The sequence below is a fragment of the Pleurodeles waltl genome, chromosome 6 (assembly GCF_031143425.1).
Source record: "Pleurodeles waltl isolate 20211129_DDA chromosome 6, aPleWal1.hap1.20221129, whole genome shotgun sequence".
NCBI classification, from domain to species: Eukaryota; Metazoa; Chordata; class Amphibia; order Caudata; family Salamandridae; genus Pleurodeles; species Pleurodeles waltl.
In genome coordinates, this window is record NC_090445.1 from 382,505,986 (window position 1) to 382,533,144 (window position 27,159).

At 46.2% G+C, this 27,159-nt stretch overlaps 1 long non-coding RNA gene across 1 annotated transcript in view; it reads right to left on the reverse strand.

Moving 5' to 3' along the window:
* The window catches only part of LOC138299772 (uncharacterized), a 601,676-nt gene that overhangs the window by 194,110 nt on the left and 380,407 nt on the right, over nucleotides 1–27,159 (reverse strand). Inside the window, exon 3 of the long non-coding RNA XR_011204833.1 lies at nucleotides 16,140–16,216. This is a non-coding gene — a long non-coding RNA (uncharacterized lncRNA). The remainder of the gene's footprint in view (nucleotides 1–16,139; nucleotides 16,217–27,159) is intronic.

Consider the following 27,159-nt stretch of genomic DNA (forward strand, 5'->3'; position numbering starts at 1 on the left):
GGGCCAGGCCCAGCAGCCACAACATCTGCATGGGTAGGTGAGACAGACACCCATCTGGCCTCAGATTCTAACACCAGTGGGTCCCTCAACATAGCGACTGTCCGACGCAGGCCCAGGGCACTGCCACTGCCAGAGCTCAGCAACGACTCCGATGAGCAGCAGGAAGGGCCAAGTACCCCATCAGCAACAGACAGGCGCAGTCAGATTCAGGAGGGCAGGTGTCATCCAACCACAGCACCACGCAAGATTGCGACAGATTCCTGGGCACAGCAGCATGAGTCAGGTGAGGGTCCCTCCTTATTTGGTGGCCTGAAAGCTGCTATATTTCAGCAGCAGCGTCTACAAAATAAGCGGATCCTTGCATTAGATAAAAACCTGCGCAAACATAACCGCAACATGATGGGCCTGCATCGCCAACTTGACTCCCTCAATAGTAACATTGTACAGCTGCGTGAGGGACAGGTACAGGCATCACAGGACACCAGGGACCTTACAAGTGCTGTCCTGGAAGTCTGCCAGGAGCCGTGCCATGAGAGGGTGAGCCAGGGCAGACAGGAGCGTAGATTCCATACCATGTTTGGCAGCTTCTGTCGTTCCTCTAACAGGATGGCAAATTCTACAGCAATGATTGCCCGTCGTGCAGTGGCTGCACAAGTGGAGGCAGCACACAGCAGCAGGGACGTTGTCAATGGACTTGTGCAGATCACAAATGTGATCAAACACATTATGGGACCAAGATCAGCCACTCCGAGTGAGCTAGCACTGGGGGACACTAAGGACAGTTCCAGCCTCAGAAGTGTTGCCGTACCAGCAGCGGACACCAGACGGTGCAGTGCCAGGCACAGCACTGCCACTGAGGGTGACAAAAGAGGTGCCAGTGACGTAACTGGGCACCCGAGTGGTGTGCGTGGGCGCAAAAAATTACTCTAGCTGCCATTGGACTGCTGTTGACACTATGAAGTAATAGTGCGTAACTCTGGCTCTTTATTGGTTTGCGTTTATCACATTACCTGTTTTTTGTTATTCCTCTTAGTACATTACCTGACTTAAGGTAATACATTTATTTCACTACAGGTACAGTTGTCAGAGGATTTGTGTCATTAATACTCACGTCTGAAATGGTTGTGTGTGATGTCGGCACGCCTTTGCCTTCCCTCTGCTGCACTTGTCCTGTCTGCTGGCTGTAGAGGTGGTATGGGATCGTCATCCTCATCTGATTCAGTATCACATATTTCTACAGGTATGCCCCTGGTGATAGCTATATTGTGCAGGATTCCACAAGTAGCCACTATTCTGCATGTTGTCTCTGGACTGTACTGTAGTGCCCCTCCACTTTTGTGGAGGCACCGGAAGTGACTTTCAGCAGTCTAAATGTGCGCTCCACCACGTTGCGGGTTGCCCTGTGTGCTGCATTGTATCTCCGTTCAGCTGGTGTTGTAGGATTGAGGTAGGGCGTCATCATGTAGGTGCGCACTGCGTAAGCACTGTCTCCTGGAAGGGACAGAGGGTGTGATGAGTAACTGAGCCACCTGACATTGGTACGCCATCAATGCGCCAGTGTACAGAGGGACATTGCCTAGTAGATATCCTTCACCAAACTCCCCAGCTAGCAGTCTTGTGTGAATCCCGCTATGGCGAAAGATGTAAGAATCATGTGTGTCCCCTGGGTACCTGGCCACCAGATCAGTAATGATGTAGGAGGCATTGCATATCACCTGTATATTCATGGAATGTGGGTATTTCCTGTTGCGGTACACAACCTCTGTGGCTGATGGTGGACAGATTGCCACATGTGTGCCATCTTTGGCAACTAGGATGTGGGGGAACTGTGCTATCTTTTAAAACTCTATTTTTGTCTGCTGTAATTCCTGTGGGGTGTGAGGGAATCTGATGTACTGTTGTAGTTTGCTCAGCATGGCGTTGATGAATGCATTGAAAAATCTGGAGAGGGTACTCTGTGTGACCCCTCCAGCTGCTGGTATGACCCCTTGATAGGTCCCTGAGGCGAATAGGTGGAGGGAGCATAATACCTGCACATGGGTGGGTATGCTGTGAGTCCTTAGTGTTCTGCGCTGCAGTATGGATTGTAGCTCAGCTATCAGATCAAGTATCATGGCTGAGTTCAACCTATACCTCTCATATTTTTCCTCCTCTGTCAGGTCAAAAAGTGTAATGCGCACTCTGAAAATGCGCTCCTGTCGTCTCCTCCCTCTCCTCAAACCTGCCAAGATCCTCATTCTCGTCGCCATGACGTAGAGTGCAGCCATTGTGGAAAAGAGGCTGAGGCATTCTGGGCCTCTTTATATAGGTTGCCCTTTGTTACCACCTGGTTTCAGTTCATGGTATTTTGCATGTGCAAAATGCCATTCTGAGAAAAATCGCAATTTGCGATTTTTTTATGCATCTCTTTGCGACTTGGATTTTGCGAATCGCAATTTGCGCCTCGCAATTTCCTACTGGAAATACTGAATCGCAAAATGCGACACGCAAAACCTGGTTGCAACGCAAAAAATAGCAAATATTTCGATTTCTTATTTTTGGTCTGCGAATGCCTTTCATGCATCGCAGACCACGTTCTTGCACTCTCAAACGGCCGATTTTTGCGATTCGCACCATTTGCGAGTGCAAAAATAATTATACATCTGGCCCCAAATTATTTACATTGCCACAAGCTTATTTTCAGTGACTCCCTGCTATACTCTTTGGGTCATAACCTATAGGTGAGAAAGACCAAACAATGCCCCCTCACCTATTTGTTGATTTGTTATACAACAACTCCAACTTCCTTCCAAGAAGCATTTGACTGTTATCTGAGGGGCTGACTGTGGCCAACAGTCTTCAGTATTTGTATATTGGAGAATGCCTGATTAAGGTCAATAAAGGAATTTTGACACTGACTAAAACATGTTACCCACCTGGGGTGTGGGAACAAACTATCACATCCTGGGTTTTGGCTTTGAGATGCTGATCATTTCAACTAGCCAACTGGTGCCAAAAATAGACCATTTAGAATTGAATAGCATGTCTTGTTATCTTTGATGTTCAACTCATTCATGTAATGCAGTGGTCAACCTTTGGATGTAATCTAAGTCCTCTTCAAAGCTATTGATAATGTTAGCAATGTTAAGATATGACTCATAATAGGCTTCTAGACTTACCACCTCAAAGCTCAATGGAGCCTGGAATGAATCTGGCCCATTTTTTAAGCCAGAGGTCAATATAATAAAGTTATATGAGACCTCATGTCTAAGGAATATTCTTGTGTCTTTGGGTTTAATGCAAAGACAATCAAATCTAACAATCTGTGCACAAAGGAGATCAGGAAGAGTTAGAAGACCTGTGGGTAAGAGTGTGTTCCCTGGCCTCAGAGGACTGGTGATGGTTCTTTCAGCCCCTCCTGTACTGCCATTTGATGAATTTTGTTTTGACCAATGACTTTGTGTTTCACCACTGCGCATATTAGTTGCTCAATGTTCACCAGTAGCACATTGTATGTTTTGTTCAGCCTAGCCGCCTATTGGCTTTGACATGGCATTAGCCATTACTTTCTGTATTCAGTTTAGCTGCCTATTGGCTTTGACATTGCATTAGCCATTACATTCTGTATTCTGCCTATTGTCTTTGACATGCTGTATCCAGTTTAGCCGCTTATTGGCTTTGACATTGCATTCATATTGGCTTTGACATGATGTATTCAGTTTAGCTGCCTATTGACTTTGACATGCTATTAGATATTCTGCCTATTGGCTTTGACATGATATCATATATTACATTTTGTATTCAGCTCAGCTGCCTATTGGCTTTGACATGATATTAGACATTGCATTTTATATTCAGCTCAGCTGCCTGTTGGCTTTGATATGACATTAGACATTGCATTTGATATTTAGGTTAGCTGCCTATTGCCTTTAACGTGGAGTTAGACATTGCAGTTGAGAATCCAAGCTGTATTTTTCCAAGCTGTGTTTTTGCACAAGATGAACTAAGATGTTTTTCTCACAGTAGACTAGACCTGATAAGAGAGGGTACACTGGTTGTTTTTCTCTCCGCTTGAGCCTGGGAAGAGGAGAAGTCTCGGAGACCTGGCCAGTCTCCAAAGACTTACTCAGTTTTTCCGAGTCTGAGAGGAGGGGGCACACCTTTGTAACGAATGTCACAGGCTGCAGAGATTCAGATTCGAATCTGCCTGACTTCGTGCTGGAACGAGGAGCCCGTTGCCAGTATCCCGTGTGGGTAGATGAATCTCTTTCTCGCGGCTGACAGGGGGTCATCAGCTTGCAGACCTTAGAAAGATGAAGCTGTAAATAGTTTCCCACACGGTGAAGTATTTGTTTTGCTTTGCATTCAATATCTTATAAATATAACCTGCTGTGTATATTGCAAACTGATATATTTTTTTGATTAACGCGGGCTTGAAAGCTACTAATTCGTCAACATAAAAATTGTGGTTGGGGAAGAATTAACAACAATAAAAGTCTTCTTTGAACTCAGAAGTGCATTTCTGGTGTGTTATGTTAGTGCTTAGAAACTAGATAAGAGGAAAGCACTACAATTGGTACCAGAAGTGGGGTCGATCATTAAGAGTTGATTAAAGGTCATTGACGAATTAGTAGATTTCTACGTGCACACTTTAAAAGTGTAATTGTTTTTTGTTGTTTTGAGAATTACAGAAATAGTTTTTTGTTGTTTGGAGAATCACAGTAGCACGGCAGACCATGTCTGAGAATGCATGTGTTGTTAAACTGCCCGATGGTGCTATGAAAAACTGTGAATTGTTTTCTGTTTGGGGAATTACAGAAGCACGGCAGACCATGTTTGAAAATGCATGTGTAGCTAAACTGCCTGATAGTGCTTTGAGAAATAATTTCTGTTGTACATATGTAGAAAATGTGTCTTTCGAAAGTAATGATGACACTTTTGTATATGGTCACTGTGAAAAATAATATGCAGCTGCGTGCTTGTGATTTGGCAAATGAAATAATGCAGACTTTAGGTTTCTGCGCAGTGCAAGAAGGAAAAACTGATGTACATGTAATTCAAAAACAAGGAAAGAAAATAGTGCCCCTAGCTAGAATCATACACTGGATCTGGTACTTGCAAGACAGGGCTAGAGTACCACAGGTAAAAGAGTTACCAGTAAAATTGAGTGCACCATTTGAATTTGTGTCCACTGAAGAGAAAAAGCATGTTTGTTTTACTAATGATTCATTGACGGAAATGTTGTTTTATGGCACGTTAGAAGGAACAGCGTTGTATAATGTGTGTCAGATTTTAAAGCAAGAGCTACTTGAGATGTGTCATTTTTACGCTGATTTTTGGTTCATTGCTAATGTTTTAGCACCTAACTGGTTCAATTACCTTGCAGATGTTAATGAGAAAAATTCAGAGAGAGAAGTGTACACCCAGAATTCTGCCTTAGTGGGGATGGCTAAGTGGGTGCCCCAGAAATGTGAACAGCTGAGAGAAAAGGCCACTTACAGGTGGGCAGAGATGAGAGAGATGCACATTCCCCTAGATTTGATAAAAACTGTGCAGCACGCACAAAAGCAATCTGTCATGCAAGCAGTAACAGAGCAGTTGGGGAGAGGAAAGTTACCAGGACAGAAATGGCAAATTGATCAGGTTTTAGGGAGAGTGATTGCTGCAAATTACCAAGGAAAAATCGAAATTATGCTGATAACTAGAAAAGAATCTGATTCACTCATACAAATTGGAGACAGAATGGCCCAAATTGACAAAAATGCAGTGAATGGAGGTTTGGTAAAGAAGGAGTCTGCCCCAGCCCTCTGACAGTGCAAGAAAAGGGAAGCTGTGGTGCAGCAGATAAAAACCTCAGTGCTGATGTGTGGGCTGAAGCCCCAAGTGATCCTCCAGAACCTGCAGAGAATATAACAAAGGGCCCCAAAAACGTCCTGCTGATTATAAAACAGGGAAAGAAAGAGGAAGGGTGCAGTTTAAATGAAAAATGTTATTTGCAAGAAAAGTCATACTTGTTTCTTTTGCAGATCCTACCACGTTTCGCCACTGTCCCTGAGTGTGCTGTGTGGTCCCCCTTCCGGTGTGTGCGTGTGGGGTCGGGGAAGGGACCGAACCCCCAACCTGAACCTGGCAGAGTAAAGTGCCAGCACCATGGATCCATTTTGCGCAAACTGCTCCTTCAGTTCAAGTTCAACTTGTTTGATTGCATTCTTCCACTGGAACTAAGCTGTGTTTTTTGTTTTTTTTGTTTTTTTTTCCCTTCTCGTATGGAACTCTGACTTTTGCTTACCTTCCAGCATACCTTTCAGATGGACCGTGCACCTTTACATGAGTAGAACTCATGCTACATCAAATTGCTAACACTGTTGAATTAGAGACTCATTCAGAGTACAAATTGCTCAGTCTTTTCTATGTAGATGTATCTGATGTGAAAGGTTATGAGATCAATGTGTTAATTCACTTCTATTGCTTTACAGGGATTGCTTTGATCATTCAAATGTGACTTGCTGATAATGTTTTTTTTGTGCTGATGTTTTTTGTTTTTTGTTTTTGTTTGAAACAAGAGATATGTGAAACAAAAATTCATTGGTCAAAGGGCGGAATGTACTGCCATTTGATGAATTTTGTTTTGACCAATGACTTTGTGTTTCACCACTGCGCATATTAGTTGCTCAATGTTCACCAGTAGCACATTGTATGTTTTGTTCAGCCTAGCCACCTATTGGCTTTGACATGGCATTAGCCATTACTTTCTGTATTCAGTTTAGCCGCCTATTGGCTTTGACATTGCATTAGCCATTACATTCTGTATTCTGCCATTTGGCTTTGACATGCTGTATCCAGTTTAGCCGCTTATTGGCTTTGACATTGCATTCCTATTGGCTTTGACATGATGTATTCAGTTTAGCTGCCTATTGACTTTGACATGCTATTAGATATTCTGCCTATTGGCTTTGACATGATATCATATATTACATTTTGTATTCAGCTCAGCTGCCTATTGGCTTTGACATGATATTAGACATTGCATTTTATATTCAGCTCAGCTGCCTGTTGGCTTTGATATGACATTAGACATTGCATTTGATATTTAGGTTTAGCGGCCTATTGCCTTTAACGTGGAGTTAGACATTGCAGTTGAGAATCCAAGCTGTATTTTTCCAAGCTGTGTTTTTGCACAAGATGAACCAAGATGTTTTTCTCACAGTAGACTAGACCTGATAAGAGAGGGTACACTGGTTGTTTTTCTCTCCGCTTGAGCCTGGGAAGAGGAGAAGTCTCGGAGACCTGGCCAGTCTCCAAAGACTTACTCAGTTTTCCCGAGTCTGAGAGGAGGGGGCACACCTTTGTAACGAAACAGGCTGCAGAGATTCAGATTCGAATCTGCCTGACTTCGTGCTGGAACGAGGCGCCCGTTGCCAGTATCCCGTGTGGGTAGATGAATCTCTTTCTCGCGGCTGACAGGGGGTCATCAGCTTGCAGACCTTAGAAAGATGAAGCTGTAAATAGTTTCCCACACGGTGAAGTATTTGTTTTGCTTTGCATTCAATATCTTATAAATATAACCTGCTGTGTATATTGCAAACTGATATATTTTGTTTGATTAACGCGGACTTGAAAGCTACTAATTCACCAACATAAAAATTGTGGTTGGGGAAGAATTAACAACAATAAAAGTCTTCTTTGAACTCAGAAGTGCATTTCTGGTGTGTTATGTTAGTGCTTAGAAACTAGATAAGAGGAAAGCACTACACCTCCTTATAACCCTTCCTCTGCATTGGGTTTGATATTTAGAATGGTTCAACACCCTCAGCAAAACACACATATCTTAGCTTGACTCCACAAAATATCATGTTTCACACCAATTACTAGCATCATGGTTACATCTCTCTTTAACAATGTGTAATATGTTTAGTCAGATAATGGGTTGTTCTCCATGGGTCATCCGTTGTATTTGCTCAGTCCCTTGCTTTCCATCAGTGTATGGTGTTGTTCTCCCAAAACAGGTTCAAAGAGCCATCCATTTGCTCATGAAGGCCTATGTGAGTATATGTGTTGTATTGTGTGCTCATCTCCACTATAGTCATTGAAAGAGTTATGTGTAACTCACTTTTTAAACAAGTATTGTCTTTGGTGTCAACAGATGACTACAACTACCATGATGCACTGTGTTTCGATCTTCAAAACAATAGTACAATGCAATGTTGTTCCACCTTTCTTTACTTCCATGTTAGAAATTAGGTCTCTAGTTGGCAGAGATATACACCCTTGTCCAAGTAGGGACCACAATCCTAGTCAGAGTAAGTCACAACACATTCCAAATTATCCTGTGCTCACCCTATGGTAGTGTGGCACTGAGCAGACTGGTTTAACTTAGAAAGCAATGTGTAAAGTATTTATGCAATAACTCATATAGTAACACAGTGAAAACACAACAAAAAGATCTCCACACCAGTGTAGAAAAATAAATAACGTTTATCTGAATAAAATAAGATCAAAGTAATAAAAATCCAATGTGCAAGAGCCAGGATATCACTTTGTAAAGGTTTAAAAGATTTTTAATCCTTAAGAATCAGTGGTTGTATCCTTGTAACTGGGAAGCATCAAAAATAGTGATGCACGGGAGCTGCAGAGGAGGAGATGTGTTGAAAAATAAGGCGCTGTGTTGGATTATCCGGTGTTGCACAGACGATGCATTGTTTATTTCCACAATGCTAGGTGATGTATCAATTTCCAGGAGTGCAGCCTTGGTTCCTTAATGCGATCCAGGGATAATTGGATGCCCATGGATGATGCATTGAAAATTCTTGACATGCTGGTAAGAAGGAGCAGGCGCTGTGTGGATCCGGTAGGCAATGCAGTGTTTTTTATAGCCGCAAGGCGGGTGCTGCATCGATTCCTGCAGACGTTGCATTGATTTTTCAATGCAACAGAATTTCCTTCTATAGGGTTAAGTCTTTGTGGTACTGAGACTTCAGAACAGGAGGCAAGCTCAATCCAAGCCCGTGGAGAACACTTGTGGGGACGGCGGAGTCCTTCCAGCAGAGTCAAAGGCCAGCAAGTAACAGGGAAACACGCAGGGTATAGGCAACAGGGAAACAAGCAGGGTATCAGTCCTTCTCAGCAAAGTATTCCAGAGGAGACCTTTGGGCAGCCAAGCAGTTCTCTGATAGAGTCCAGGTGTAGAACCAGAAGTGTCTCATTTGGTGGTGTCAGAGACCCAGTATACATGCCTAAAATGCATTTGAAGTGGGAGAAACGTCAAAGAGTGGTTTTGAAGTGCACAAGTTCCCCTTTTTCCCAGTCCCGTCGGCCAAGATCATTGTGGGGGGTTATCAGTCCTTTGTGTGAGGGCAGACCACAGACCTTTAAAGTGTAAGAGAGACCCTTCCTGACCATGGATACCCATTGAGTATGCAGATGAATGCAGATGTGACTGAATGTCCCGTGTTTATGGCTGTCTGGTTGGAATGCACAAGGGAAGCTGTCAACCAGCACAGACCAGACATGGGTTGGAGACAGGCTGTAAGGCACAGATGGCATTAAGTGCAGAGAAATGCCCACTTTCTAAAAGTGGCATTTCTAAAATAGTAATATTAAATTCAGCTTCACCAGTAAACAGGATTTTCCTTTACCATTTTGGCCATACTAAACATGACACAGCTACTTCTTTCAGATCAAAATCTGTCACTTAAAAGTATAAGGGCAGTTCTAATGCCTGCCTATGGGAGGAGCAGGACCCACAGTAGTGGAAAATGAATTTGTGAGTTTTCCACCACCAGGACATGTAAAACCCACAAGTACAGCTCCTGCCTTTTACTTACACAGCACCCTGCCCTATGGGTTACCTAGGGCTTACCTTAGGGGTGACTTATATGTATACAAAAGGGGAGTTTAAGGCTTGGCAATTAGTTTTAAATGGCAAGTCAAAGTGGAAGTGAGCGAACCAGCACATACAATGGCAAGCCTATGACATGGTTAAGGGGCTACCTATGTGGGTGGCACAATTAGTGCTGCAGGCCCACTGGTAGCATTAAATGTACATGCCCTGGACCCATGTAGTACTCTTTACTAGGGACTTACAAGTAAATTAAGTATGCCAATTGGGTATGAGCCAATGTTACCATGTTTTTAGGGAGAGAGTACGTGCACTTCAGCACTGGTTAGCAGTGGTAAAGTGTCCAGAGTCCTAAAGTCAACAAAATGATGTCAGAAAAAGAGGAGGATGAAGGCAAAAGGTTTGTGGTGACCCTTCCGAGAGGGCCATTTTCCAACATTCCATATGTGCACACATCTCAACAACTTGTGCATTTTACAGCCACAATATCATGCTATGACTTAAAACGTCACTTGTGTATCTCAAGCATATTGATACCTTCTCATAGCTACACTGATGGAAATGCTCACATAATTCATAGTCTTTTCAATCCAAGTTTTCCTGAAATGTGATGTGGAATGCTGAACAGAAGTAGTAGCTGCATATAATTTACTTTGCACTGGATATATGATAGCTAATGACATTATCAATATTAATTTGAACCACAGAATGTTTTATAGCCTACTAGCCTTTCCAGTATTCTAATCTCCACACCACTGTGTTGGGTTGAATGTGCAATTCAGAAATAACACTTTTGAGTTTCTGGTCATCTCTACAATGTCATCACTGGAGTTGGCATCTGTGGAAATCTGCCTGCATGTGTAAAACAATGAAAATCACAGAAACTTCTAATCAGTCTGTTAGTCTGCTTTCCTTTTTTAGGTGGCCCCATTTGTAGCTGAAGGCACATATGATGCACAAACTAGATATTAATTGCATATTTTCTGCATTCTTCTCAGGTCCAAACCCCCAGGCGAGTGGACCACAGTCTGTCACCTAAGACACCTCCACTCCAGAGCAGGAGCAACTTTAGTGAGGATTCCACTCCTGCAAGTCCAGATGATTGAGAGGCAGCTGGTTCATCTGGTGTCTCTGCCCAGACTGCTCTAGTGAGTCACACTTGGCCCACTCCTGTACCTCCCAACCCAGCTGCAATACCATCTCAGTATAAGGACACCTCCAATTCCTGTGTACTGAGAAGCTACACACCAATCCTTTACCCCAAACCCCAGTCCTTGCTGCTGTTGAGACAACCCCAACACCACCTCCAGTTATGCCAGGACCCACTGGAGTGGAGCACACTGCTGAAAGGGCACAGGGTATTAAGGAAGGGCTCATGGGAGGGAATCTATAGGTCAGCTATTTGAGGCCACTGGGGTCTTTGTCAACCAGACCACTATTGGGCAACTCTTGGGAGCAATACAACAGTCCCAAGGCTTGATGGGCCAGGTTGTAACTGAGCTCCAGGAGATCACAGAGGTGTAGAAAGAGCACATGTTGGAAACATGCAACCACAATGGTAATATGAGCTCCCTGACTGGGGTAGTTTACGGCATCTACCACCACATGAGCAGGGCTTTTCCTGTTCTGTATGCCCCTGTCTATGTTCTTTCTACATTTGGCCCAAGTACACTACTGCCAGCCACAGACAGGGAGGCCCTGCCAAATGTGGAGCATGCTCCTCCCACACAAGTCCCTACACCTGTGTCCCCCTTTTTCCCAGCAGGGACAGTCATATGGACTACCATGAGAGGATGGAAAGACCTTCACCACTACCATCTCCAAGAGATGCAGATCCTAATTTCCTACAGCATGTGTCTACCATTCATTCTGTGGAATATTTCAGGGACACATTTACCTTTTCGGAGGGAAGTTGTATTTTGTATATTTGACTTTAAACTGCTTTTGACTCTGCTACTATCCTTTCATCCTTTCATCCACTACAATAGACTTTTTTTGTTAATTTTCACAATTGTTGAATCACCTTTCTGTTCTTTTCTATCATGCAAATTGATTGAGACAAATTACAAACTGTTGGATTTATTGGGACATTTCATTTGTCATGTCTGTCTTCCACCATCATGTTGTCTAATCTTTTAATCATTTATTGGCAAAGGAAAATTAGAAAATTAGAAATGACAAAAAGAGGTAATGTGTTACCCATTTAATTCAAAGAAAACAAAACAAATTCCCAATATTTTGTCCACAAAGATATGTATGTAACAAGTCCTCATGGACATTCGAGCTGAGTTACACAAACCATGCATTACCTCAATAGTCTGTGTCATTTAGAGATAGACAAACCCCAATCTTGACACCGTGGAAGAAAGGGAATATTGTATGGGATCAAATAGGAGAACTATAAATTATTTATGACCTTAGGTGGAATCATACTTCCTGCCCTCACAATAGGAGTCAAACATCAATAACACCAATAGTCCACATCATGGCAGTATAAAAATTGGAGGCCACATGATCTTTACAGGACACTGTGGCAGTATCTGCTGCAATGTCCCAAACACCATTCAGTGCTGTACTAAAAATAGTTCAGTCAGCATCTTCCACAGAACACAAATTGAAGATTTAGTCAATGTGAAGGAAGAACAGTATGCTATGGCTGAGCATACACATATAGTTTGAGCAGGTTAAGTGGCACATTGTCAAGCACTAAACTGCTTCTCCCATGGAGACACAATGTTAAAGTAGGATTTATGCAAGAGATCCTCCAGGCATATTGTACTTACCAAGCCAGGCCCTCTCTGGTCCAAGTTGTAAGATTTGCAGACTTTTTGCATATTGATGGAGTGGAAGTTGGTCCAATTGTGGTAGACCTGTTCCCTTTTATGTGGTAGCACCAAGATAATATACATGCTAGCTATTGCTCCAACAATATGCGGTAGTCCACCCAAAACATAAAATTTTCCCTTCTCACTGGCCAAATACTTTTGCTGTGGGAACTCGGTGTAGCTGTTGATGTGTCTCAGCATTGAAGAAAGGACTTCTTGTAGAATACCACTGAAAGTTGGTTGGAACATGCCCCGAATACTGCCACAGTGTATTGAAAGGCACCAGTGGCCAGAAAATGAAGTACTTTCATGAGTTTCACTATTGGTGTTATTGCTGTTGTATTTATATTGTGAAGCAGGAGATCAGGCTCCAGCTGGTGACACGGCTCCAGGATAGTTTGCCAATTTAGCCAAAACTTTTTTATCACTGTTTTCTTCTATGGTGGCAAGGTCTAAAAAAGTCCTGAAGACCTGAGATCATCATCTCCTACCCATGTCTGGGTTCAAATGACTGCATGTGTGGAAAGGAAAATATCTGTTTAACTGGTCACATAACACATACAATATCTTAATATCATTATGAATCTCATTGTGGCATATAGGTACATACAATGTTTCTAAAAAAATTGCAAAGTCAAAAAACACTTTTTCCTCTGTCTTTTTTTATATTATGTGCAAGTACCTGATTTGAGAGGTATTATTTGCAAATATTTTTTTCTTTAGATTTTTTTCAAATGCTGTCAATGGAGATATTCCTTCCACCGAGACACTATCAATGTCAAACACATTCATGGTTCACTTTTAATGTGTGATATCTTGCCAAAAACAGTGCAGTTTATGCCTCTCTTTTGTAAATACACGAGGCTCCATTGCACTAACAATTAAAAAATACACAGCTTCACACCCTAAGATGGTGGATTCCTGGCCTTATTGTCAGGACAGTCGCTACCCAACAGCTGTAGGTGGAAGTTGAGCGCATAGTAGGTGGTACCCCGCAGGACAGTACCTGTCATAGATGAACATGTATGACGGCTATGCACGAAAGCCAGTGGTTGTGTCCATTACTGTCACTGATCGCATTAGCTTTGTACTTGTATGCAGCATATTGAAAAAAAGCTCACTTGCCTCCTAGCACTGCAGCCAACAAGACCTCCACACTTTATGATGCTGCTACTGACCTGAGGGAGCCATGACACCATGCAAAGTAGGTAACATAGCCTGTCTTCAAAAGAGAAAAGCTGGAGTTTCTTGCCAGGGAGATCCTGTTTTTTGGGACTCGAGAGGAACACTAAAATGTCTGATTGGGAAATGTTTGACTAACTAACCTTTTTTGTTCACAGCCTATTTTGCCCCTGTTCCGTCATGAAAGAGCTATTGTGATTCTCTCTCTACCCTCCCTCTTCTCCCCTCCGTTGGCCATAGATGCCCCCTAAAAGGAGTAACGTCACCTTTCTGCCTGCACCTCCTGCCCTGCCCTGGTGTCCCAGGCTGCTCTCAATCAGGAGGTTGTTAATCTTTGAAGGACAATTGCTGTAGGCCAGACCATGTTACTAAATGCCACCCATACAGAGTGCCCTGCCTGCCCTACAGTGTGCAGCCTCCCACCCACCCCAACCTCATGCCCAGGCTTTTACCGCCTCTCAATCCAAAATCTCTCCAACCAGTCCTATCCCAAGTATACTCAAACATGTGTGTGCACCCACTACAACTACTACAAGCAGCACATCTGCACACCGACATAGTAGGAAACACAGACGCAAACACACACATGCAGGCACTCACAGCCCACTACCACAACCACCACAAACATACCCACCCAGCACCACACCCACCATGACACAAATACACACACTCGCTACCAGCACACCTGCAGGCATCATATCCACTATGACACAGATATACATACTTACCACAAGTACACCTGCAGACACCACACTCACCTCTACCCTTACACCCACACACACAAACCATTACACATGCAGTCAGCACAACCACCACTACACCAACACCCACACCCACACACACCACCAGCACTCCCACAGACATCACAAAATCACACACCACCTCCACAACAGACACATCAACACATACAAATACCAAACAGAATGCCCATATTCACCCACCCATTAGACACCCAGTAAGAAACACAAATCAAAACATACAGTACATACACCCGACCCTCAGGTGCCCACGCCTTCAACAGACACATGCACATCAGACACTTCTACTCCCTCCACCTCCCAACCCAAACTCCCTGCTAAACTCTCTTCACATTTTCCCTGGAAAGACCTTCTTTTTTTCCTGGCCCTGACCCCTTCAACATCCCAAAACACCCCCCAAATGTCTTTCCATCCCTTCCACATCTCAAACCACCCATTTAGCATTCCAACTGACCACTCTCGAATGTGTATCCACCCTCCCAAACATCTCAATTCACCCCTTCCAAATCCCAACTCACCCCTTCCAAATCCCAACCCACCCCTCTCAAACTCAAACCCAACACTCCCAAACCCAAGGACCCCACCCAACAGTGGCATCATTGAGGTGCCAGGTCCCTGTCCCACATAGGCTCCTTCCGGAGGAGGTTTATTTTAGCAGTGACAGTAGGAGGCAATTTGTGGCCATGCAACTCATGCTATGGACTAATGAACTTGTGCCATTGTTTCTTTCTTTGCTGTATTCCAAAGTTTCCTTCTGAAAGAGTTATCTCATTACATACATGATTTTCATTTTGAGACTACCTTTGTCATGGTCTTATTTAATGATTGTTACTAATTGTTAACTGATAATGTTATTTCTGATAATATGTGTGTATGCTCTTACTCTTATTTGTGAAAGTGACCATCACAGTTTGCAGATTATAGCTATTTTTAATAAATGCAAAGAATTTACGTTGCAACTGGACACTTAAACCAACATTAATTGTGTTTCTCCTATTGTGACTGGAGAATTCATGTGAGTTTATGCTGACATGATGTGTTCATGATATGTACATATGCATTACATAGGGACAATGGCACTTTGCAGTTAAGTTATATCTGATGTTTGTGATATATTGCGCACACCAAGGGGACATGTGACCTTCATATATCTCTGCCATGTTTGCAGTTTGGAGGTAAGATTGGTAGTACATTCTGTTCATACTCACTTGTAAAATGTGGTAGTGGAATTGCTACTTTATCATGGGATTGAATAGTTCCTATTGGGTATTTTGTTTTTAATGGGAAATTATTGCACACATCTGTATGGACACATTCCTATTTGTGATTGCTGTGACTTTTGTGTAGGTGTCAATTGCCATGAAGGAAGTTCGTACGAGATTGGTGTGTTCTACTAATAACTCAAGGTGTCTTATGATACATTTCCTAGTACAACACTACACATATAAGCATTGCCCATCATCATGGGGTTGTTTGCCAAACTTTTTTACACATGCATGAGCCCAGTGGTACTGTACAGCAACAATTCTGAGGATAGGAAGTATGACAGTGACTTACATTGTGTTCCGGTGATGACAGGATTGATTTCCATCTTGGCCCAGGAGCAGCAGCAACGCCTGGATTTGCATGATTGGCTTCATGGTGGCAGAAAAAGGGAAAAGTGAAAAAAATGTGTTACATCCTTTTATCCTTCCCAATCTGCCAACTCCGGTGTTGAGTTTTAGCCTCCACAGTTGCATTGGCAGGAATACATATCATGATTGGCTCAACGGTAAAAGGGGCTGATGTACTGCCACCAGCTGCTTTAACATATGGTACCATCGACATGGGTAGAGATTCTTGGGGGTGACGGCAAACCTTTGGTGATCATTCACCTGTGCTCCAGCATACATCTAAATAGGGCATGTGGACAATTCTGGCAGCAGTTGGGTTTGATGGCAGAAAATCAATGGTGGTCCCTATGTTTCCATGCACAGGAACCCAATAGGAAGGGGCTGAGTTACCGCATGGGAGCATAACTTGAGCACCACACTCACGCTGATAAACCTCCACATTCCTCAAAAGTGGGTGGGAAGAACAACAAGGAGAACAGGGTGGCAATGAGGACAAAATAGGAATGTGGGGTCTCCATGACAGGACTATTTATCTATATGTTTTTCTAACATAGAGCACTACAACATTGTAGATTTGTTGATATCTTATGGATGTAATGCACATAAAGCCTCTACTGACCAAATCTTGCTCTTAAAAAAATGTATACATCAGATTTCAATTGTGAAATATTGTGTCAACATTCACAAAATTGTTTGGTGTATTTTATTTCATATTTCTCATTCTGAGTGATGATTTATTTTCAGATGTTTTTCCTGTGTGTACGTTAATATAATATAATATAATATAATATAATATAATATAATATACAACTTCACATAGGCGCACTTAGTAGAGTACACTACTGTTTCAAAGGTTTTCAGTTTTTTGGCAATCCAAGATAGTGTAGCACTTCAAACATGGATAGGTTCCAACATTTCACTGTGTATCTTTTGTTGCTTGAAACTCTGCTATTAACAATTTGTTGGAATGGACATACTTGGTGTCATATTCCCCCAAACTGTTTGCCTTCACACCTTCTGTTTGGCTGAAATCGTTTTTGTTGGTTTTACGACTCTGTGCAATTTACCACTAGCTAACCAGTGCTAACCAGCGCTAAAGTGCTTGTGCTCTGTACTCCAAACATAGTAAAAGTTGGCTACATCTAATGGGCATATTCAATTTACTTGTCAGTTCCTAGTATGTGGTACGACCTGTACTCAGCGCCTGTTAATTAGTTGTTACCAGTAGGCCTGCTGTCCTTATTGTGCCACCCAGTAAAGTAGCACTTGCCTCAGGCCTGCCATTGTCCCTTCCCTTCAAAGGGCTTGCCTCCATCACACATTGAGGATTGTGACACCAGAGTTTTGTCACCCCAGATATCTTGGATTCTTCACAGGGGGGTGGGAGAGCTTTCTAGAGACAAACCACTTGACCCTTGCAGAGTAGTTCAAGTCTGTGGGTACCGGTAAGAGTCAGGAGACCATAAGTTACTTTCTTCCAGCAAGAGTCAAGAGTCTTATTTCTTCCAATAGGGACTTCTTTATCACGAGGACTCTTCCCAAGGCCTGGGAATGTCCTGAAGAGGTAGCGAATAGTTGCCAGTCTTATTCTATGTATCAGCTAGTGATTTGATCATTTTCCCTACCCTATTCCGGATACTTTTTTTACCCTATGACCCCCTTTACCCTATTAGCACTTCCTTATGCAGCACATCCATTTTGCATGTAAAAATATCCATGAAACTCTATTTAAAGATGTTACAACCAGTCTGCGACCAGAGAGGCTTCTCTCCTGCTTGCAGGCCACTCCCCTGTTTAGATAAACTCTCCTCCAACATGATAGGATCACAACTGGTTCTTCCTGGTGCTGATGAGGGGGTACATTCTGTAAGCTTCATTTGAGATCAACAAGCCAAATCAACTTTTAGAGATGTCTTTGCCATCTCTGAACTTGTAATACATGACAGAATTGGATTTAAGCCACTTTTGTCTTAGGCTTCACAAAGTAAATTTTTGTAAAATGATCTTTCCTCTGAAATAATCAAATTAAGAGAAAAATATCAATAAATGACCTTTTCAGCATTTTCCAAAGTGAGGACGAAAAAGAATGACCTGTCTTTCTGGAGCTGAACCTACATAGTGGGAATAGTTTTCAGGCCTTCAGTGTTTAACAATAGCATTTAAGGACACAGCACATACACTAGCACTGAAAATGAATATCACAGTGCACCCACTCCCAGTATCAGCAAAAATAAGCTACAGAAAAAGGCAAAAAGTAGGGTGAGGATGCAAAAAGGCAAATTTGTGATATTGTCAAACAATCAATCAATCAATCAATGCATTGGTATAGCATAGAACTAGCACCCCTAAGGGTATGTTGGTACTGAGGATGATGTGTCTCTGTCACAAAAAAAAGTGTCTGGAGAAGTCCAGAGGTGGAGGGGCAGGTTTGAGAACTTGGCTGTGATGTAGGAGAAGGTGCGATGGATGCAGAAGGTGTGTCTGAGGTTGAGCATGGAGGGGTGCAGTTGGCTTGCGCGGGCATGGAAACTTAGTCGGTGGTTGATGTAGAATGGCCCTTTGTTGTGCAGAACCTTGTTTGTGAGTGTGAAGATCTTGAACTGGCATCTCTTTTGGATTGGAAGCCAGTAGAGATCTCTGAGGTGAGGGATGATGCTGGAGCATTTGGGGAGGTTCAGGATGAGTCCGGCGGCAATGTTCTGTAAAGTCTGAAATCTTTTGAGTTACTGAGTGAAAAATTCGGTATTGAGAGCGTTGCCGTAGTCCAGGCAGCTAGTGACCAGTGTACATGTGACTTTTTTTCTGTTGTCAGTAGGGATCCATTTTAAAATACGGTGGAGCATTCAGAGGATATGGAAGTGGAAGGTGGCAACTGAATTTACTTGTTAATTCAGGGACAATTGGCTGTCCAGGATGTTGTTGATCTGATGGAGTGGGTATTGAACCGAGTTCTGCTGGCCACCAGCTATGGTCCCATATGGAGGTGATTCTCCTGAATATCAAGACTTCCTTTTTGTCGGTGTTTCATTTAAGGCAGCTGCCTTTTATCCATGTTGCTAAGTTGGTCATGGTGTTGTGGAAGTTGGTTGTGGGAGTCCTCCGTGAGTGAAAGAATCAGTTGGGTTTCATTGGCGTAGAGGACTATGTTGAGTCCATGGTCTGACAATATCTTTGAGGGGTTCAGTAGAAAAGGTTTAGGCTGTGTCAAATGCCGCAGAGAGGTCCAGGAGGATTAAACCCGCAGTTTTTTCTCGGTTGAGGAGGGTACTGATGTCATCTGTGGTGACAGTCAGTGCGGTCTTCCTGCTGTGGTGAGCCTGGAATCCTGATTGTGAGGTATCTAGAAGGTAGTTTTGTATGAGGTATTCGTCAAGCAGTTGATTGATGGCTTTCTCAATGTATTTTGGCAGGGTAGGGGAGCAGGGTAATCGGTCTATCATTTTTGGGGTCGCTGGGGTCGGTGGAAAGTTTCTTAAGGAGGGGAATGACCTCTGCGTACTTCCATCCATCTAGGAAGGTTGCAATGGATATGGAGGTTTTGAGGATGCTGGTTAGTTCTCTGCTGATAGTGTTGGTTCTGAGGTTGAAGAGACAGTGGGGGCAGGGGTTGGTAGGTGCCCCTGAGTAGATGGAAGACATGATGGCTGCTGTCATCTGTGTGCTGACTGAGGACCAGGTTGTTTTCATGTGGTTGTTTTTGCTGGTTCAAGGGGTTGCCTAGGCTGGAAATGGTGGTTTGGGAGTCAAAGTCGGTGTAGATGCTGGTGATCTTGCTATGGAGGTAGTCTTGAGAGGGTGTCACAGAGCTCCTGAAATGGGTGGATGGTGGTCTCTGTGGCTGTTGGGTTGGAGAATTCCTTGATGATTTTGAAGAGTTCTTTCATGTGGTTGGGTGCGGTGCGAATGAGGGTGGTGATGACTGCTCTCCTGAATACCTTGATGTGCAAGTGGTAGTTGTTGAGGGCTGTCTTGTGAGCTGCTCTGTCAGAAGGGTCTTTGGTCATGCTCCATTGTTTCTCAAGATGGTGGCAGTTGCGGGTGGAGTTTCTGAGCTTCAGAATGTTCCATCTAGCTTGCTTGGAAGTGTTCTTTTTTTCCTGGTTTCAATGGGGTGACTCTTTCGACACATCTGGTAATCCAGGTGGTGGAGTTCTGGATGGCCTGGGCTTGAGTTGTGTCTCTGTGGATCTCTGTCCATAGGGCCTTGGTTACCTTGGCCCAGAATTGGTGGAGGGTGCTGTGGTGCTTGCAGATAGTGTGCTGGTCATCAGAAATGGTGGAGTGGATGATAATGTGGTCAGTCCAGGTGTGTTCAGTTACGTGGGTAAATTTGATTCTATCCCTGGAAGTGAAGATGGCATAAAGTGTGTGACCAGCTTTGTGCATGGGTTTGGTGACCAGGTGGGTAAGGCCGATGTTGCTGAGGTTTTCCAGGAGAGAGGTGGACTTGGTGTTGCAGGTGATGACATTGCAGAAAGCTGGACATGGTCCTGGGGTCTGTACACAAGGGTACCTCGCATTGTGGTGTTGGCATTGGTCTGGAGTCAGAAGTTGAGGTGTTCCATGAGGGGTGCTGGGTCATCACTGTTGATTGTGCATTTGATGGTTTGCTTGAATATGATGGAGACGCCCATGCCACGTTTGTTGGTGTGGTCTCAGTGTATCATCTTGTAGCTGTCGGGGTGGCCATGGCAATGTCGGGGTTTGAGGAGGGATTTAGTCATCTTTAGCCATGTTTTGGTGAGGAATGCAATGTTCTGGTCATAGGTAATGAGGGCGTCCCAGATTTCTGTGGCATGTTTGCATAGGGAGTGGGCTTTGAGTAAGATGCACTGGAAAGGTTCTGGGTTGTTCATAGTCCCCTGCTTCAGTGCGGTGCAGGCATCCGTGTGGGCAGGTGGGCCAGTGTTGCAGAAGAACCAGCAGTGTCTGGAGCTGAAGGGTCTTTTGATTGATCGTCGGAAGGTGGTAAAGGAGCTGTCCTTGTGGAGTCCAATGTTCAGCACCTGGAGCTCCTTTGTGGTGTAGCGATAGATGGTGGGAGGACCAGGGGTTGTGGTGCTGGGCGCAGTCTAGGTGTGGACGACTACAGAGGGGTGCAGATGGGTTTGCCTTTGGTGCGCCAGTAGTCTTCATGAAATGTCCTGCGGGGTTGGAGGGGTCGGAGTGGGAGGTGGGAGGGCAGGAGGGCTGAAGTGGCAGAGGTGGGAAAAGAGCATTAGAAGATCAAGTAAAGAGGAACGTAGTTGGAGCTGTCATTTGAAGGGAAGGCCTAGGAGCATCTGGGGAGCTGTTGCCCTCCCAAGGAGGTCAGGCACTTCTCATCCAAACCACGCAGTGGCCTCAATTAAATATCCTGGGAGGTGGGAGGGCTCAGGGTTGGAGGTGGGAAGGCAAGAGCAGCAGAGGCAGAAAAAGAGCATCAGCAGACATAAGCGAAGAAGAATATGGGTGTAGCTGTCAATCAGCAGGAAAGCCTTGGAGCCACTGGAGAGCTGTGGCTGGCCAAAGGAGGTAAGGCACTGCCCATCCAGTCTGCGCTGCGGGCTCCAATAAATGTCCTCGGAGGTGGGAGGGGCCAGGGTGGGAGGTGGAAGGGCGGGAGCGGCAGAGGTGTGAAAGTAACATCAGCAGACATGAGCAAAGAGGAATGCAGGTGGAGGTGTCAATGGGCGCGAAAATCCAGAAGCAGCTGAGGAGCTGTGGATGGCCACAGGAGGTCAGGCACTGCTCATCCACTCCACGCAGAGGCCTCCATTAAATGTCCAAGGTGGTGGAGGGGCAAGGGTGATAGGCAACAAGGTGGGAGGGGAGAGTGGCAGAGGCCAGAATCAGCAGGCGCAAGCAAAGAGGAATGCAGGCAGAGCTGTCAATCGGCGGGAAGGCCTAGGAGTGGCTAGGAGCTGTAACTGGCCCAAGAAGTCAGGCACCACTCATTCAGTCCACACAGCGGCCTTGGCCAACTGTCCGGGGTGGTGGGAGGGGCTGGAGTGGGAGGAAGGTGGGTGGGAGCAGCAGAGGTGGGAAAAGAATGTCAGCAGATGTGAGCTTTATCAAATTCACGTTAATGGTGATATGTTTTACAATTCATTTTGTTATCAAAAATGAGCTAATGTTGCCTCTGTTATTTAATATTTCCATCTCCTCAATTATCTCTAAATCATTTGAAAAGCATAGGGATAGGGGAAATACAGCTTTGAATGCTTTGGTATTTTTCAAATTTTGTTTATTTATTAAATACCTTGTGTATAAAATATTACCGTATATGAGACAACACAAAGAAAGGTTTGAGTGGTTCAGGGGTACATTTGAGTAGTCAACCTTGGTAACTTGACGAATGTAGTGATGTACTTCTTTACTTTCTCCCAGGGCCTGCGTGGAAGTTGGTCGCCACCACCAGTACCCCCAAGTGAGTAAATACTTGTTTCTAAGTTTTCTATTCCATCACCATACCCCCAGGTGTTTGTGATAATGAAGTCCTTTTGTGTCACCCTTCCATCAGACATTGATATTGCTAGTCTGAGGGCGAATTGTGGAAAGGGAGCTGACACCCGTACCCAATACCATGACGTAAGATACATCAACAAAACGAAAGGAAAAATGTCTAAATAATCAAAGTGGCCCATGCGGAGTGAATAGAGAACTCTAGAGTGAAGAGATGTTATCTGAGTCTTAACAGGGTGTCCCTGAACCTGTCTGTTAGACTTGTTATCACAATCCCAAAAGAACAACAATTCTAAGACCCTTCAAGGACATAGACCAGTTCCCCAGCAGTATAGGTTTACAGCCCTTTTCTTCCTCTGTCACAACTCACTCATCGCATTAGCCACAATTCTCCTGAGTTGTGCTGGGCTGCTGTATCTTGTCTATTAGCGGTCACCACTCCTTCGACCAGGTTTCTAGTGCTCTCTCTGTCCCTCTGTCTCCGGCAAACTCGTTAGCTTCTTTTTCAGCTGGGCTCCCCAATCCTCTGGCACTACCTCTTCCAAGGGGCACCCTGAAGTTCTTGTCACCCCTGATTACCAATCAGCTGTCTTTTTCTCAGACCTGGTCCCGCCGCTATGCTCCTGCAGAAAGAAGCCTGTTTTCAATTACTGGTACTGAAAGATCTCTGGGTGTCATTCCAACCCTGGCGGTCGGTGTTAAAGCGGCGGCCAACCCGCCAACAGGCAGGCGGTCAAAAAAATGGAATTCTGACCCTGGCGGGAACCGCCAACAGAGACCGCCACTTTAACACTTCGACCGCCACGGCGGAACAAACAAACAGCGCGGCGGTCACCGCCAACAGACAGGCGGCAGACAATGTACCGCCCACCCTATCACAACTCACCAATCTGCCACCTTTTCCGGGGCGGGAGCCCTGCCGATAAAAACACGGCGGAAACATACTACGATCAGGAAAACGCTCACCTCTACACACTCCACGAGGAATCTGGACAGCATGGAACCAGAACTACACATCCTACCAGCTATTGTCTACCTGCTCCTGTACCAGGAGCAGGAACGCCGGCGCAGAAGACAACGGTGAGTACTGCACCTACGCCACAGGGGAGGGAAAAAATTACAGGGACACACATACGCGACACACCCACCCTCACCCTCACCCACAACTACATACACATCAATGCAGAGCAACAACTCAGAGTGACACCCCCCACACCCTCCGGAAGAATGCAAAGACAAATTAAATTGATCATGAAATTGAAATATATATTGTACGGCTAAGTTAAAATATTTTTACGAACATCTATAACTGTATACACATATGTAAATTGTCCTGTCCAAATTGGGTTTCAGTCATTGTACGTGGACCAATGGGCCTGAACACATGGGCAAAGCACACACAGGAGACCCGAATCCATTGGAGAGAACACTGCAGGGGCATCAGATAGCAAAACTACAGGCAACTCAGGGGGAAAGGAAGGGGGGGCACCTCAGCCACATGAGTCCACAACACCAGATCCACGAGGGGCCTCCATGGCCACTGTCCCATCCTGGGGAGTGCAAAGCCACAGTCTCTCAAGTCTCTACAGTGGGTGGGTTGCCCAGTGTGTCATCCTGGGGAGTGCAAAGCCACAGTCTCTCAAGTCTCTACAGTGGATGGGTTGCCCACTGTGCCATCCTGGGGAGTGCAAAGCCACAGTCTCTCAAGTCTCTACAGTGGGTGGGTTGCCCACTGTGCCACCCTGGGGAGTGCAAAGCCACAGTCTCTCAAGTCTATACAGTGGGTGGCTTGCCCACTGTGCCATCCTGGGGAGTGCAAAGCCACAGTCTCTCAAGTAGATAACAGTTGGTGGGTTGCCCACTGTACCATCCTGGGGAGTGCCAAGCCACAGTCTCTCAAGTCTATACAGTTGGTGGCTTGCCCACTGTGCCATCCTGGGGAGTGCAAAGCCACAGTCTCTCAAGTCTATACAGTGGGTGGCTTGCCCACTGTGCCATCCTGGGGAGTGCAAAGCCACAGTCTCTCAAGTGGATTACAGATTCCACTGGTACTGGAGGAGGCATGGTGCCCAGAGTGCATCGTGCAGCCCTGCCCGACACAGATCCGGGCCTGCCCCTTCTGCCAATGGGCCAGCGGTGCTTGACTTGAAGGGCCCAGCGGAGCGGTGCTTGAGATGAAGGGCCCAGCAGAGCGGTGCTTGAGAGGAAAGGGCCCAGCGGAGCGGTGCTTGAGATGAAGGGCCCTGTTCAGCGGTGCTTGAGAGGAAGGGCCCAGCGGAGCAGTGCTTGATAGGAAGGGCCCAGCGGAGCGGTGCTTGAGAGGAAGGGCCCAGCGGAGCGGGGCTTGAGATAAAGGGCCCAGCGGAGCGGTGCTTGAGGTGAAGGACCCTGTTCAGCGGTGCTTGAGAGGAACGGCCCAGCGGAGCGGTGCTTGAGATGAAGGGCCCTGTTCAGCAGTGCTTGAGATGAAGGGTCCAGCGGAGCGGTGCTTGAGATGAAGGGCCCTGTTCAGCGGTGCTTGAGAGGAAGGGCCCAGCGGAGCGGTGCTTGAGAGGAAGGGCCCGGCGGAGCGGTGCAGAAACAGCGGTGCCCAGCGGAGCGGTGCAGAGACGGCGGTGCCCAGCGGAGCGGTGCTTGAGATGAAGGGCCCAGCGGAGCGGTGCTTGAGAGGAAGGGCCCAGCAGAGCGGTGCTTGAGAGGAAGGGCCCAGTGGAGCGGTGCTTGAGAGGAAGGGACCAGCGGAGCGGTGCTTGAGATGAAGGGCCCTGTTCAGCGGTGCTTGAGATGAAGGGCCCAGCGGAGCGGTGCTTGAGATGAAGGGCCCTGTTCAGCTGTGCTTGAGAGGAAGGGCCCAGCGGAGCGGTGCTTGAGAGGAAGGGCCCAGCGGAGCGGTGCAGAGATGGCGGTGCCCAGCGGAGCGGTGCAGAGACGGCGGTGCGGAGCGGTGCTTGAGCTGAAGGGCCCAGCGGAGCGGTGCTTGAGATGAAGGGCCCAGCAGAGCGGTGCTTGAGAGGAAGGGCCCAGCGGAGCGGTGCTTGAGAGGAAGGGCCCAGCGGAGCGGTGCTTGAGAGGAAGGGCCCAGCGGAGAGGTGCTTGAGATGAAGGGCCCTGTTCAGCGGTACTTGAGAGGAAGGGCCCAGCGGAGCGGTGCTTGAGAGGAAGGGCCCAGCGGAGCGGTGCAGAGACGGCGGTGCCCAGTGGAGCGGTGCTTGAGATGAAGGGCCCTGTTCAGCTGTGCTTGAGAGGAAGGGCCCAGCGGAGCGGTGCTTGAGATGAAGGGCCCTGTTCAGCGGCTCTTGAGACGGCGGTGGTGCCCTGTTTAGCGGTGCTTGTCTTGAAGGGCGCTGTTCAGCAGTGCTTGTCTTGAAGGGCCCTGTTCAGCGGTTCTTGAGACAGCGGTGCCCTGTTCAGCGGTGCTTGACATGTGTCACCAGGGCACCAGATCCGCCCAACATTTGGAGTTCACTCGCCATCCGACTTCTCGCTTGCGGGGCCCTCCTGTGCTGGAGTCCTGGGTCCGTGGGTGTCCTCCTTCACACCCGGAATGGGGCTGGTGGGGCCCTCCTGGGCAGCTCGCCTGCTGCCGGACTTGTCGGCCGTGCTGCCCTTGCCATCCTTCCGTGATTCTCTGTGGCCCTTGCCTCCCTTTGTCAAAGTGCCAGGTGGCACCCCACTTCCTGACGGTGCCAGGGTAGTGCCTTTGGAGGCTGCCTTCTCTGGCCTCTCGCGCCGGGCCTTGCCTTTCTTTGATTTCTTCCCAGGGGGTGGGCTGGCTGTCCCTTTACTGCTGGCAGATGTAGCCCTCGAAGGTGGTGGACTCCAATATCCCTGGACTATGGTCCTTGTAGGTCCAGGGGTTGTGGTGGCTGAGGTGCTGATTGGACTCTTACGAGATGGAGGGGGTGGGTCAGGTGATGGAAAGAGGTTAATTTTGGACAGGAAAAACTTTTTAGGAGCAGTGGGAAGGGTAGGTGCAGTGGGTATGGGAGTGGAGGAGAGGATGTGGTTGTAGGAGAGTCAAGTGTGGTGTCTTTGGGTGCAGGTGCTTGTGACAGAGGCTGTAGTGAGGTGGATGGCTGTTGGGTGGGTGGCTGCCTGCGTTTGTGTGGTTTGGAAGAGGGGGTGACAGACACAGTGGGAGAGGACACAGGGGACGTGTAAATGGCAGTGGGGGTGGTGACTGCACGTGTGCGGAGTGTTCTGGTGGGTGTGCTGGTGATGGACGTAGTGGCTGATGATGTTGTGCATGCAAGTGTGAGTGGAGACGTCACAGGGAGGGAGGAGGGAGACGAGGAGGAGGGGGACACAGAGGAGGCAGTGGCTGTTGGCATGTCTGCATGTGGCTGTTGCTTGTGTGAATGCTTGTGTGATGTGTGGTGCTTCTGTCTGGATGAGCTGCCCTTGGGTGTTGAGGTGTGTGCAGGCTGGTCTGTAGGTGTGTCTGGGATAGGCAGAGGAACAGGGTAGTGGGACTGGGTTGAGGAAATTGGAGGAGGGAGGCAGGAGACAGGGACAATGGC